Consider the following 12,004-nt stretch of genomic DNA (forward strand, 5'->3'; position numbering starts at 1 on the left):
CTCCTCGGGCGCCAGTTTTCTGCCGATCGGATTTGCCTTCCTAAGGCCGAGTCACTCGGACCCTAGGGCCAGGATTGGTTACCTGGGCTTCACCCAGGGTCGCTAACCTGGGGGCCGGGACTACCAGCCCGGACTTCCTCACTCGGGACCACTAACCCGAGACCATACACGGGATGGCGACTCCCGCTTTATAATGGATTTATGCAGACACGAGGGGGCGACCCTCGAATTACACTGCCCCGTCCGGACAATTAGACCTTGCCTCCAGCTGTCCTTTGTTCTCAGGGAAGCTGCTCGTATCCCGGACGAGCCCCCAAATGTTAGGGTGCAGGCTTCCGAGGCTTCCCCAAAGAACAAAATACACAGGCATAGAGATGTAAATTCAAGCAAAGTCTTTATTCAGCCAACTAGTTGGGGTCCAAGTCAGCCCGATGCAGTGGGTCTCAACAAGGACCCCGAGCACTCAGAGCCAAGGGTTTATATAGCAATTTCAAAGCACTTAACTCATAGCAATTTTCTATAACTATACATTATTCTTGCAAGACATATATCCTGGGGTTAAGCAAGGGCAGGGTAAGACTACTCCTCAATGGTTAGGGAGGTTCTGCACGATAAGCTTGGTATGTAAGATTTACTGACCAAGGTTAGCTGACCAAGGGTCACAGCTGCCCACCACCCGGTGCTCATGATTAACTTGTTTTTCAAGGCCTTACCCAGTTCCAGTTTTTCTTTCTAAGTCACATACTCAGAAAATGGCTTCTAGGCCTTTAAGATGGCTATGCTTATGCTAACCTATTTCTATTCTTACACTTCCAGAGGAGCCAGCTTGGCTTGGATTCAGATTTCTGGCCTTCAGACCTGTGATAAAATACATTTTTGTTGCTTTAAGTCATCCAGATTGTGGTAATTTGTTATAACAGCCCGAGGAAATTAATACAGACAGGGAGTAAAACTTATACATAATAGTGACCCTGAACTGATGAATGATTACAAGTGCACCTGATTGAAACAGCTGCACCCAAAAGCCCACAGGCAGAAGTACCTTCCTCTTTCATACCCCACCTTTTCCTCCATGCTATGGAGACTTCGCTGCACTTCGATGGGGCCAGCTTCACTCTGGGATTTTTGTAGCGGAAAATGAGGCGTCTGTTCATTTCCCTCACTGACCCGTGCCAGTTATTCCAGCTACTCCAGAGCTGCGGGTGGGGGTGGAGACAGGTACTGCTTTTTCTTGGAGTTGATATCCTCGGGGGGCACAAAGTCAAATGCTAGTTCTTTCCCTGGCAAAGGGCTTCAGGGGTCCTTCCGGCTGCAGTTTCCCTACACTGGTGATGCTTTCTTGTTTGGCTGCAAAACACCCTCCCTCTGCCCCTGCTCTGGAAGTTCACCCTGCAGATACCCTCTGTGGCCTTGGCCACTCAAGAGCAGCCACCTTCCAGAGATCCCGTGGCCAAGGGAAACTCACTCGTCTTGCTGTGCCGTACTGTAAATACAAGCCATTCCCAACATGCCGTTTTAGTTAAAATGACTTCAAAATAAGATGTAGCGTCCGGTAGTTCAACTCCCCCTAACCATTCCATTTTAATAATTTCCTTATATACTTATACTTTGCTATAAACTTTTAAATCCTTTGTCCAGTTCCCTACCTCCCTTCCAATCCCTTTCCCCGCTCCCCTGAAAGCCAAAACACATTATTTTATATTCTTTCTATATTCTATTATATTTATATTCATTATTTTATATTAATTTGGGGAAAATGACATTTTTATGGTTTTATAATTTATGGTTCTCATCCAAGAACTTAAATTTGCTCTATTTGTTAAGTTATTTGGGAACTTTCCATTCATTCTCACAGTTGTTCTCATATAGGTTCTGTATCTTTCCTTTTAAAATTATCTCTAAAATTTTATACTTATTGTAAATCTGTTTTTTGTTTTCATTTCTAACTGTTAAAGAGAAAAATGTAGATTTTTTAATATATCATATTTTCAGCCACCCTAAATTCTCTTATCAATCCTAGTAATCTCTTTCCAAAAATGTCTTGTCTGGATGTACAACAATTTCACTTGCAAATAAAGATAATCTTTTTTTCCAAATATAACGGATTAACTAATTATTTTCTTTTATTGGACTATTTCTTTAGCTAACACCTCTAAAATAGTCTTGGATTTAATGTGATGGCAGACATACATTTTTGCTGGTGATTTTAGTGAAAGTGATTTCAGTATCAGTATTATGATACTTGCTGTTAGTTTTGGTAAACATGTTCATTTTAGTTAACATTTTTCTGACTAGCCTTCCTTTCTTTTGTATTTTCGTTAGATATGATTGCTAAATTATATTAAATACCTTATTATATGTCTTGGTATAGCCACATGGTTTTTCTCCTTTATGTAATTCTCTGATTTTGAATAACTTTTCATTTTTGGAATACATTCTATTTGGTCACTATATATACATTCAAAATACACAAAAATAGGTATAATATAAATGTATAATATAATATATAATGACTAAATGGGGCTTAATCCAAAAGTGAATTTATTCAAGATTTATCCAGAGAATATTTACACAAAGAAGAAAAAGTGAAATTTAATATGAAAATGTGTTTATATGTCATGGATATATATCAATCATGTGTATATATAAAATCATGCATATATATGTACATAATGTATATATGTATACTATTTATAAATATAAAATTGTTTTCAATTTTCTATCAACTTGACACAAACCAAATGTAATCATAAAAATAAAGTCAAAATATAATGGAAGTGTTAAATTCTAATGATATACTATTGCCTTTAGAAGGCTATACAGTCTGGTTAGAGCAGAGACTCTAGAGGCAGCCTTGCTGAGTTTGAATACCAGGTCCACCCCTTAATATGTCCAGGTGAGAAGCTACATTTCTCAGCCTCACTTGCAGATGGAGGTGGCCAATGAGTTGTAGGTGGAAGTCTGTGCAGGTTTAAGAAAGCCCGCCCTTTCATATTTCTGTTCCTGATTTTTCCTACCCCTTTTTTCTATCTAGACACTTGGTGTAATGGCTGGAGGCCTAGCAGCCATCTTATGACCTTGAGACTGGTAGATCAGGAAGGTGGAACGAACCTAGGCCCTGGTGACACCATAGAGCCACCACTCCCACGGGAGCCTGCCTAGGCCCAGACTGCATTTACATGAGACAGAAATGCACTTCTACTTTATTTGAGCCACTGTCATTTCCTGAATATAATTCCCACCTGAGAGAAGTAACGAAAAAGGCAGTTCACATCACTGCAAGGATGGAAGTGGCTTGGTAGAGCCTTGCATACAACAAGCTGCTTTGCCCAGTCCCTCCTGCCTGCTTCAGGCCAACCCTGAGGAAAGCTGGAGAGGGGTCTACAGGGGAGTCCCAAGCCTGTGTTTCCAGCCATGCAGCCCACATGAGAATGCATGAAACATCAGCCATGCTGTCCTGGGAGTCCTCAGGCTGTCTAAGACACCCGGTCATCTTTAGGGGGTTGCCACAGACACCTGAAACCTAGTCTTCTTAAAACTGAAAGGCCATAGATGTCTTCAAAGTCATGGAGACCCAGCTCTCCTATGCTCACACACTGCCAGCCTGCTGGCCAGCCAAGGCAGTGGGCACTTCCATCCTGCAAAGCCTGCCCTTATTTCAAAAAGGCTCAATCTCCACCAGAGCTTAGTTACCTGGCTAGTTACAGGAACAGTCACCCGTGGTTGGACACCTGTTCTGAGGCTCCAGGACAGCATACTTGGACATCTGCTGCCAGAGCTGCTGGGCCCAGGAAGCTCAGCACATGTCAGAATGAGGACTGCCTTATGTGAGCACTTCAGGTTTCCTCTCTCTTATGATTGGTGTTCAAAACCACAGGGTGGATAACTTTTCCCCAAAGTTAGAGGGATCCAGGGGCTCCTATATCTTTTCCCAACCTCAGGAGGCCCACAGACACTGCTGGAGGGAGTTTGTCCCAGACTGCACCACCCCCTTCCTGTGGGGACGTTGCCTCTCACCAAGAAGGTATATCCTCCCCTGCCTGGTGTTTCCCAGGCTGTCTACTTTTCAATAAGAGCTTCTGTTTTCTTCATCTTCCTGCACACCCCACTTCCCATTATGGCCCATGTTTGTCTCCCAGTTTGGGCGGGCAGGATTCTCTCAGTTAGGAACCTTTGGGATACACATGGTATGAAATCATACCAGACTGACTTGAACAGCAAAGGGAATGTATTGATGATGTACCTAAAAAGTCCAGGGTTGGACTTCAGGTGAGGCTTGCTCCAGCTGCCCAGACAATAGCACAAGAACCCAGCTCTCCTCTCTGTTCTTCCTTCCATGGTGATGGCACCCTCTTGGTGGCCCCAGTTCCTCCAGACTCTTTTCTCATGTTCACAAAACAGCTGCAACAGCCCTAAACTCCTATCCTTTCCCCACACAGAGGTCGCTTCTAGAGTTTCCACAATAAAAAGAGGAAGGGCTGTACTCCAAGGAATCTCAGCAAACAGTTCACACTGGCCTTGGCTCTTAACGGGTGAAAGTCACCCTTGACTTTCCTTTGGGAACAATCTTCCCTCCTGTGGTTCAAAGGCAGCTGACCTCACAAACAGATATGAGCAAGCGATCTGGTCACCAAGGGTTCTAGGCCACTGTCTTCACTCCAGATCCCAGGTGCTCATTCCTGCTCCCTGGCCTAACTGAGGACAGGAGTTTAAAGGCAGCAGAGGTGGGAAGGCCTTGGGGACCTGGAACCCCATGGCGACAGTAGGGAGATGAACAGTGAAGGGCTGAGGGTCCTATTCACAAGGAACCCATCAGGGCCAAACTGACCCACAGGAGCCCTGGGCCAGAGAAGGAGGCCGTGGAAGACACTGTAGGGGAAGGATCTGTGGGTCCGATGGTGGTCAGCTCAGAGGATTTCCCAGAGTAGGCTGCAAAGGAGGAGTGAGGGAGAATGTTTCTCACAAAGGGCACAGCCTGTGAAGTAGGGACACAAGGACAAGTGGCAGAGACAAGACTCTGCCCATCCAAAGGCCACACATGGAACAGCAGACAGTATTGTGGGGAGAATAGCACAGGGTAGGCCTCTGCATACAGCCTCAGCTCCAGCAGACACATCTGGATCTTTCTCAACATCAGAAGGCTGTATCCTGACCATGTGGCCCTTCCTGTAGCTTCTCCTCCCTTTCAAGTAGCTTATCTGCCCCACCCCACCCTTACCTCTGCCAGTCCTGGCTCCCACCACCCTGCCTGGCTGGGCAGCTCAGCTGTGCACCAGGCCACATCTGGAAGTCATTAGTGGACATGGGGGCCCTCCTGCTGTCTGGGTCCAGCTGGGAGAGCAAACAGAGCTGGGGGAGGGGGCCATGAAAGGGTCCCTGGTCTCAAGCCAGGATGGAGCAAGAGGGGGATATGGGAGACCACACAGATTTGGGGGATGTGAGCATCTTTGCAATGGAGGAAGGGGCCTGAGCCAGTCTCTGCCAGGGTGGGTAGTGGGGGTGACAATGACAGTAGTGCCCACAGGTTGCATGGCTGCAGTTCTGCGCATTGGTCACAGCCATCCTCTGCCGTCAGAGGAGGACTCAGACTTAGCAAGGTTAAGAGGCATCACAGGGGGACCTGGACAGTGATGGAGCAAGACTCTGCTGGCCTTCCTGAAACCTCCTGGCCATTGCGATACTGAGACATCGGGGGAGATGACCCACCAGGAAGATGGAGAGAGAGGTGGCTGCAGGGGGGGATTCAGAAGGCCAGGCCAAGTGAGAAGGGACCTAGGGAAGAATGCTAAGGTCTGGCATGTGGGAGCTGGGAGCCAGGACACATCTCAGACCCTCTAACTGCCCTGACAAACAGCGCGGCTTGAACTTCCTCATTGCACCAGAAATCCAAAGGTTCTTGTTGCCAAACTGAGCTTGTGTCTAAGGGGAGACACAGGGACAGGGCAGGAGCAAGACTCTGGCCTCACTGGAGGGCCAGCCGAGCTGGGTGCCTTCGTGCTACAGGCTTACCAAGTTGTCACCACCACCTGGGGAACTATTAGTCCATTTTACAGAAGGGAAGCTGTGACTCAGAAACGAGGTCACCTGTGCAAGGTCATAAGCTAGGGATTGCAGCTGCAAGGGCCCTGGGCCTCAGGGTACTGTCCTAGGAATGAAGTGGGTGGGGCGGCAGGCAGGTTGTCCCTGCAGAGTCTCCTGTGAGGACCCAGAGTGGGGGGCCTGCCTGCGGGCTGCAGAGTGGAAGCCTTTAGTGGGCCGCCTCCCTGCCGCCCCCCCCACCCAGCCAGGGGTGCTGGCCCATTGCTCCAGCACATTCTTGGCAGCATCTTGTTCCCATCCCCACAGAGGCGGACCTTTCTCTGTGCCTTCCTGTTCAAGTTCGCTGGCATGGGACACAAACTCACAGTTGAAAGCACCAGGTGGGCGAACTTGGCTGAACAGCATTTCTTTTCTTCCTCTCCGGGAAAAGGACAGGCCAGACCTCGGGCCCCTCACCAGGGTAGGGAGGGGTTTGGCCAAACCAACAGCTCCATTGGAAAAAAAGAGCACAGAATTCTTTCTCCATTTCAGGGACTCAGAGTTCCCAGCCTCAAACTAGTCTCCCCTGGAGCCCCTCTCGGGATTTTTGGCAAGGGCTGGTGTCAGGCTTCCCGACAGGAGGCCTCACACACGTCCCTGCATTGGCTCCAGGGCCCTGCTCCCCCCGCTCGCAGGGATCAGACCCGATGACAGAGGCACAGGAAGTGGGGGAGCCCACTGGCCCTCCCTGGAAAAGAAAGGCCTTGCAAAAGTACGCGGTGAATTCCTTCTTTATCGTTTTTCATATTGCCTTAATTGATTGTAGTGACTCGTGCTTTCATAAAAAATAAATGCAGAACAAAAAGGTTATTTTAAAAGATAAGTCCCTGATTGGGTGATTTGGAGTTTTGCCTAAAATGGAGCATGGTAAAACTATTTTAGTACAAATAGTTTTAGTACAAATAGTACAAATAGACAGAATCTTTAAGTACAAATAGACAGAATCTCCCCTTTCTGCCGTTGTAAGAAAAATAGAAGCAGCCAGACCCAATTTTTGAGAACAAGGTGGATGGAGAACCCACTATAGGCACACCTAGGAACAGGAGCGGTTTTTAGACTTGGCAGCCAAGCAGACCCCTGGGTTGGAGCTCCACCCCTATTCATGGGGCTTGGGGCCCTAGGGTCCCCCAACTTCACCCTCCATCCCATCCCCATGCACAGTTCAGTCAGCATATTTACTGAGCAGCATCTATGCGCCAGGCACTGTTCTAGAATCTGGGGTTACAAAGGTGGACAAAACACACAAATTCCTCCCCTTGTGGCAGAGCTGCCATTCTCATGAGGCAGGCAGACAAGGACCCAGACCCAGTGAGGAGAGCGCTGCCGTGGAGAGCTGGAGCCGAGAGGCAGGGCTGGGGACGTGGGGACTGGGCAGGGGTGCTGCATTATTAAAGCACACTGAGCAGGGAAAGGTTCCACTGTGAAGGTGATAGGGAAACAAAGACCTGAAGAAGTGAGAATGAAGTCCGCAGGATTGGCGGTGGGTGCGGAGCCCCAGGCACGTGCAGAAACAAGCCCAGCATGTTCCAGAATCATCCAGGGGCCAGCCATTCTGTGTGGCTGCAATGGAGTGACAGGTGCAAGAGTGACAGGAAGTGAAGGAGGGGCTGAGGTGGCTTGGAGCAGAAGGGGACAGGACCCACTGGGAGTGGGTACCCCCAGAAAAGAAATGTCCACCCCTGAGGACTTGTGAAGGTGACCTTATTTGGGAAGAGTCTTTGAAGATGGAGTTAATGAAGGGTCTCACGGTGAGGGCATCCTGGATCATCCAGGTGGGCCCTGCATACAATGACAGGGTCCTCAGGAGAGACACAGACAGAGGAGGAAGCCCTGTGAAGACAGAGGCCCAGACTGGAGGGCTGCGGCCCCAAGCTGAGGAACACCCGGAGCCACCGGGAGCTGGAAGAGGTGGGAAGGGTCCTTTGCAAGAGCTCTCAGAGAGGGCATGGCCCTGCCCACTCCTTGTCTGCAGCCTGGGGAAACTGACTTCAGATGTCTGGCTTTCAGAACTGTGTGAGACTCAACTGCTGTGTTACTTTAAGTCACCCATTTTGCCACAGTTTGTCATGGTGGCCACAGGAAAGGAACACGACACACCAGGGTGCTGGGGCGAGAGTGGAGGTCACTCCATGTGGCCCCTAGAGACTCCCAAGACCGGCAGGCCAGCCCGTACCTGGGGTTGCCATGTTTACTCACCTCTGGTCTATTTTTGACTGTCCCTCATGCTTTAATTTAAATAAATTTATTGTGAAGAAAATGAAGGTTCCTGTGTCCAGGATTCTCACCTGGCCCTGGTCGGCTAGCTCACTACACACGTGTGGGCAATATGTTGTTATTGACTCTATATAAAGAGCTCTGCCCAGTGCTCTGGGCTGCATGGCTGCACAGCTGGAGGAGAGCAGAGGCTGGAGTGGTGGCAGCACTGAGGACAGAGACCGAAGTGGCCGCGGGGGGTGGAGAGGCCCAGAGGCGGAGACCGGCTTGCTGCATGCAGACTCGCTCTGAGGTGGACAGGTTTCTAGTGACTGACCTGCCACCATGGGAATAAAGTTGGGTATAAACCCTTTTACCCCAACAACGTTCCAATCTCATTTTTTTGGTCTCATTGATTCCATAGGGAATTTGACTGGGGCTGAAACCCATTGGTAAGACACTTACATTAAAAGCAATCTTAGATCACTAAGTTAAATATAAAACCAGATTCCTTTTCCATAAATAGAAGGTAACCATGAACATAAATACAAGGAGAACCAACTGTTACCATGTTCTGATGACGTGCCCCACTGCCCCCTGAGCTCTCGGAACCTGTGGCTTCCTCTGTGTGACTAAAACATAAATGGTGCTAGCATCAGAGGGGTGTCAAGGGCAGGTAGCACCAGAGAGAGCTTCTCCAGAAACAATACTCCTTGTCCCTACACCCCCATGGTCAGCTGGCTCCACTCTGCTGGCCCACACCTGGGCAAGCTGGGCCCTTGCTGCTCATGTCCCCAGCATCTGGGGGCCCAGCCAGCTTGGATGGTGTTGGTCTCTCTCTGCTTCAGACCAGGTCGGGGACTGGGTAGTTCCATGATGGGATGGGGGAGGGACAGGGAGGTTGTGAGAAGGAGGCCATCTTGGAGCAGAATCACAGGGAGGGGGCACAGTAGCTGGGCTGGAACCTGGGCCTGCCCATGGAGGGGACCCCTAAGGTTGAGTGGTTTAAAGTGGTCTGAGGGTCTCCCTTGGACAGTGGAAACCGGAATCTCCAGCCAGGAGCTCAGAAGTGCAGGAAATGAGTGCCGTGACTTCAGTCTGTTTCCAGAGCAGCTCTGTCCCTGGTTTTGGGCCCCAGGGGCCTGGCCTCTAGGATGAATCAGAAGCCAACAGGCCTCCCATGGGAAGCAGAGGTGCAGGCATTTCGTCCCCAGGTGCGCCTCCTGCAGGGCAGCCAGGCCTGGCTGTGTTCCTTTGCCGGAAGTCACTTCCTGGCTGGGGGCCTCCAGGGTTTGGGGTAACCTGCTCTGCTCCTGTCTCTGCAGGACCAGGGGGGTGCCCCTCCTGGCACTTACCAGCCCAGAGCGCTGCCCTCTCACTCACAGCTTTCCTACACGCTCTGCACACCTTCATAGAGTCTATTTATTAAACTTGTCTCAACTCACCCTATTTGAATGGGCCTCAGGAAACACATCCTCCAGATGGCCTCTGGGATCCAGTTGATTGCATACTTGAGGGACACATAGATCACAGCTCCTTGCCAGGAGGAAAGGGGACACAGGATGGCTGGCAAGCAGTGGCATCGTGACTCCCCAAGGGATGGCCAATGGTCGGCATGAGGTAGATGCAAGTGGTGGGCAAGACATTAGAGCATCAAGTGGCTTGACACTCAGTTGCTACAGCAGCCATGGCTCAGAGAATAGTAATGACCCTAGAGCATCTATTGTCAAAATGTGACCTCTGTCCACAGGCTTGTTGCTGGTCAGAGATGGAATAAGTTCAGAAACTAAATGTGTTTGGAAAACTTTGTAGCATTTTGGACTAGCTGTGACATCTAAGTGCATCCAAGAATTTGACCAGTGCTTTTATGGCTGTCTTGCCAATGGGTTTCAGCTCTGGGCAAGTGCACTATGGATTCAGTGAGACCGAAAAATGGAGTGGAACGTTGTTGGGGTGAAAGGGTTTATACCCAACTTTATTCCCATGGTGGCAGGTCAATCACTAGAATCCTGTCTACTCAGAGAGAGTCTGCATGCAGCAAGCCGATCTCTGCCTCTGGGCCTCTCTACCCACATAGCCGTCTCAGTCTCTGTCCTCGGCGCTGCCACCAGTCCAGCCTCTGCTCTCCTGCAGCTGTGCAGCCGTGCAACCATGCCATTGTGTCACCCAGAGCACTGGGTGGAACTCTTCATATAGAGTCAGTAGCAATATATTGCCCACATGTGTGTAGTGAGCTAGCCAACCAGGGCCAGGTGAGAATCCTGGCCACAGGAACCTTCACTTTATCCACAATGGCACAGGGCAGGCACCCATTAAGGTGTCGTCAAAGTCACATGGTGAGACACACGTGGCACAAGCGTGTCCTTGATGTGCGCAGCAGGACCATGCTACCACATGTGGGATTCCAGGTTAGTCTCTCCTGAAACCCAAACGTATTTAAACTGTGGAATCCATTTCTTTCTTTGAAGATAATCTAACTCCAATTTACAGAATTAGTTGTTGGGACCGCTACAAATAAGGAATCAGAGATGAATCTCTAAAAGATGATATCACTTGCTCCATTTTAGAAAGAAGTTTAAAATAAATATGCAGAGCTTTCTCAGTTTAAAATCTCTGTGTTCATTTCTGGCTACAAACCTCCTGTGTGAGACTAGTTTCTCTACTATTAACAATTACTACACTTAATAACATTGTGTCAATTCAATCTAGATTAGAGAAATTAACAAGCAAGGAGCTACTCCACTGAAAGCTTCCATAGACAGCAGTCATTATTGAACTCCTGACATTCTGGTTGGTTAGTTACAAAATGACAAAAAGTTATTAATGTAATTATGATTCTTCACATTAATCACCTGTGCGGATAGTCTCAATGAAATGTAGTTTTGGTCATTTGAATGTCTTTCTATGCTGTTTATTCTACTTATTGAAAAGTGATTTTACATCAAATCTAATACTTTATATGTTTTATATTTTATATGACTTGTTTTCTTGATTTTTTTCAGTAAATCATTTATATTATATTATACTTAAGTATCAGTCTGCAGTGGATTGGAAATATTTTTAAATGACATTTCCCCACAGATGGTTGGAGAAGCACCATCCTAGAGAGTGTTCCTAGGGACGTGGAGAAGTTCCGAGCTGGGAATGTCCATTTGAGATGCAGGTAGAGGGTCAGGAGGCTTCCTGGCAGTGGTCCTGAAGGTGATGCCCCCTCTGAGAAGCAGGGCAGGTGTGGGGGAAAACCATGCCTGGGGCATGATTTTGTGGGTCCCATTGTTGCAGTGGCAATTAAATGCTGAACACTGCTGGCTTCACTTACACATTGGTCAGGGCACACAGGTGGGAGGTCCCTGAGACACAGGATAGGGACAGTCAGGCACAAATGAGGCTGAACTCTGAGTCCCCAGATGCCCCCACACCTCTCTGGACACCAGAGGTGCCCCAGCCCCAGTAAATAGCTGCCCCTGCACAAAGGCCTCTCACTGGCTGTGCCTGGACACCCCTGTACCTCTCAGAACCATGGGGGTCCATGGTGAGTCCCAGCAGCCACATCCAGACCAGGAGCTGGGGCGGAGCCCTAGTAAGACATGTTCCTGCCTGACGGTGGGAGGCACACTGTGGGAAACTTCCAGGTCGTCCCCTCCCAAGTGAGGGAGAAGCTGCTACACCTGTTCCACCCACCAGGAAGAAGAGGCAACATTGTTTGGACTTCAGAGACCACATGTGCCACCCT

This window comes from Manis javanica, chromosome 14, assembly GCF_040802235.1.
Source record: "Manis javanica isolate MJ-LG chromosome 14, MJ_LKY, whole genome shotgun sequence".
Classification (NCBI taxonomy): Eukaryota; Metazoa; Chordata; class Mammalia; order Pholidota; family Manidae; genus Manis; species Manis javanica.